Source organism: Limulus polyphemus, unplaced genomic scaffold (genome assembly GCF_000517525.1).
Source record: "Limulus polyphemus unplaced genomic scaffold, Limulus_polyphemus-2.1.2 Scaffold1530, whole genome shotgun sequence".
In the NCBI taxonomy this organism is placed as follows: domain Eukaryota; kingdom Metazoa; phylum Arthropoda; class Merostomata; order Xiphosura; family Limulidae; genus Limulus; species Limulus polyphemus.
Window position 1 is genome coordinate 230,501 of NW_013667140.1, and position 4,168 is coordinate 234,668.

Consider the following 4,168-nt stretch of genomic DNA (forward strand, 5'->3'; position numbering starts at 1 on the left):
AACTTGTAGCTAGTTAGTTTTGTTTTCCATATTACGGCTCTTTCTACACATTAGAATGGAGTTTCGTGGCCAGTTTTCAGTAACAGTATAAAACAAGAGGGAATTCTCAATAGCCGCGGCACTTGAAATTCTTTTAGGCAGGATTAGAGTAAATTAATCTGAGATATTGTTTTCCATTTTTATTAGCTATGTTTTTGTGCGCCAGCAATACTAAGCGTGGGGCGCGCGTATACCCGATTCGATTTTATTATTCATCAGGATCTCTACCAGCCTACCCCCAAATTGAATTTATTTTAGGCAGGATTAGAGTAAATTAATGTATGACACCTTGGGCGGGATCAAATACATCAATCGAAAGGGTTTGACCTCCTGAGTCCAAAATTGTAATTAGATCTCAAATCAGTCAAGAGATGATGGAGCTATGAACTAAAAGTTTGTACTTGAAAACAAAATTCGGACCCATTCTATGAGCCGCTAGCGGCTAAAAATAAAGTAACACAAAATATAAAGTTAGTTATGATTATGCTAAAGAAAAAAAGTAAGACTAGAGCAGATTGGAGTTAAATTTAAAAAATGACAATATTTTGTGTGGACATTTGACCGTGAATATATTTGAATTCTTGCTGTCGGTAAATGTCTGCCATTATTCTCATTTCAGTGAAGTAAGAAACAGTTCTATTTCAAAAGTATTACTGGAATTTTCAATAGGTTTGATTTGTGTAACATGGCCAGGTTGTTCGGGCGCTCGCCGCGCAATTTGCGGGTCGCGGGTTCGAATCCTTTCTCATCAAATATGCTCGCCCTTTCAGCCGTGAGGGCGTTATAATGTGACCATCAATCCCACTATTTGTTGATAAAAGAGTAACCCAAGAATTGGCCGTTGGTGGTGATGACTAGCTGCCTGCCCTCTAGTCTTTCACTACTAAGTTAGGGACGGCTAGCGCAGATAGCCCTCGTTTTGGTTTGCAACATTTTTTTCTCTCTTAAGTAAAGGTCAGAGGCCGCTGACCTTAAATGCCTGTTGAAGGAATGGCCCCAAGACGCATTTAAACCCGGAAACATCTCAGAACACATTCCAGGAACAAACCTAACCCTAAATCCTTTGTTATAAAAGATATACACACCAGTATAACAAACGAAGACATAGAAACCGAACTCACACATAAAAACATACTATTCACTAAAGTCGAACGGATTTTCTCCAAGAAAACAGAGATTCACAAGCCTTATCAAAATACACGTACAAGAAACACAAGATGTGCAGAGTGTAATATCAAATGGTATTATTCTCTGGTATCGAAGTTTTTCTCTATACTCCTTCTGACAATTCAGCTGCCCACCGCGTGATTTATAGTTCATTGCGAGTAGGATGTTTTAACTTCTTAAGCGGAAAGCCAAAACCTTCACAATTTTTCATAATAAAAATTAAACAGATTTAAAATGTTATAATAGTTTCAAGGTGTTACTTATCTAAAATATTTAGATATTTATGTGAATTTTTGTTTTTCGGTCCTTTGAAAGGTTTTAGGTTATTTTGTTACACTGAGTAATTCGTATACAACATTTATAATTCATAGTTGATACTTCTTTCTTCGAACATTTTCCCCACAGTACTTTTGCAAACGAGGCATAGTCTTAAAAATCAAAATTGCCTTATAATATGTTTTGATGTCAGAAGGTATAAAAAAAAACGTGATTATTAATTGAAATGTAATGATTATAATAGTAACAATCATTCAGGATTCAGGAATAACCAAATCTCCAGAATAATTTAATATTTTTTATAGGTCCTTCAAAAGTGTGTAATATGGATTTTATTATACATGACGCGAATGTTAATGGTAATTTTGTAAACATACCGTTTGAGATATGTGGAGAGTTTGATTGATTAAACGGAAAAATAAACTTAAAGTAGTATCATAGATATAGGTCTTTTGAGATCTTAAATGAGAGTTCGATCCATGAGGATCATATTTAAGGCGAATGGAAAAAAAAATTAATATAGTATCAGCATACTAGTGTTTATTTTGTAAGCCCATAATTGATAATTTGTAATTCTTATAACAGACTTGATTGATTATTATATTTTGTTTTATTTCTATCAGTATTTCCTTAGTTTCAGTTAACTGAAATGATTTATTCAACTGTATGTAAATCTTAAGAATTCCAACAAAATTAAATACAGGTTCTATTTGAACAATAATTTTAATCAGTGGTAACTGAACTAATGAAATTAGAGATGATTTTCATTTTAAAACGACACATTCTATTATTTACAATGTACTCGTATCCTATTTATATATTTGGATTAGGATTTAGGTCTACTCTATTTTGAGTTATTCAGCACAATACTAATTTTTATCGATACACGAGGATCAGTGTTTGTAACCATCAGCCCGATTACATACTCTTATCCCTATCCCTTTTCAAGACCATCTCCATGCATGTAATACTGTTGGCATTTACCGTATTGTCTTTACCATCTCTTTCTTTCGATTGTGCAACAGTCCTGCACATCGCAATCAGTTCCAATGATAGTCACACACTTATCACTAGAACAAATAACTATGAGTGCATTGTACACTCATAATTCTTTAAGCTAATGATATGATTACCTGCTTGTCATTGGCGGATTAAGGGTGACTCAGGCCCCGGCGGTGGCCCGACCATGGGCCTTCTAGTTGCATTGACATTCTGCAGAATATTTCATTGGTGGGCTAAGCGAAAGAACACTATTCACTCTTAATTAGGCTTACAAACAATTACATCCACTAAACAACTTATCAAAAGCATTATACATCTTCCTCTACTATGATATTAGAAAGACCGCAGTGACTTTTAACTTTTTGTCGGTAACCTATGCCCCCCCCCCCCTAATCCGGTCCTGCTATCAGTGATAGCTATAGGTAGCATTCCATTATACTTATGATAGATATTAGTTGTGTAAAGGAACTTAGGACTACTTTAATTATGTATAAATAGTAAAAAAAATAAAATTTTAACGGAAAGTAGGGATCGTTGGTTATTCGAATTGCTATAAGAAGTATACAAAACAAAATAAATGCTGCAATAAAAAGTACACAAACAAGTAAAGTGATACTAGCTGGATAGATTTTAAAACGATTTTCAATCCCTACTTTTAAAATATATCCAATTAGTATCACTTTACTTGTTTATGTAGTTATTATTGCAGGATTTATTTTGTTTTGGATACTTCTAATTGTAATTCTACAAATAACCAATGATCTCTACTTTCCGTTAATTTTTTTTTCTATTTATTTGTTCAGTTTTTATATATACCCATGGAATGGACACATCTATAAACTTTCAGTATAACCATATATATCCCTCATAGCTATAACTTTTACAAGAACTAAAACCGCAATCACACATTTATTAAATTTAATCCTTACTTTATAAATTTGTAATTGTGGTTTTAATTTTTGTTTCATTACCTTTTGTACCAGGATCCCTACTTCATTTTAAAATTCATAATTTATGGTACTCTTATTTGTATACTTTTTATGTTATACTTGTATAAAGTTCATACTGCGCCTTTAGAAACTGTCGCGTTTCTATGCATCATTTTTGTAGCGCCATCCGTCGGGTTGAAAAGATATTTAAGCACGTACATGATATGTTTATCATTTATATTGTATATATATATATATATATATATAGAGAGAGAGAGAGAGAAGAAAGATTTTTATCGGAATATCGAAAGCAGATACTCTCAGCCCATTCAGGTAATCTAGAGAAATCTTGTAGCGACAGTCCGAGCTCTCTAGGCGCTAGCCCCGCTGACGTGATCAGGTAGGTCTGTAGGTAGTAGACGAAAAAGTTACTGTTTCAGAAATTTTTGAATTCTTATACCGGAAATGTTAATGACCTTTGTAGCGCAATAATAGTATATATGCGCATAATATATCGTAACCAGTACTTTGAATGGTCAGTTTATCGTTTAGGAATTCGATACCGTGGTTTTTCGGCGCGTGAATTATTCGGAGTCCTTGTCAATCCCTACTATTAAGTACAATCGTACTTAAAATATGACAGCGGTTTATTGCGTAAAACAGCTCATTTTTGTTTACATTTTTTGAAAGTAATTTAAGCGAGCTATGTAGAAGTCTGTCACATAGCGGCTAAAAGTTTGCATATTTATGTAAAA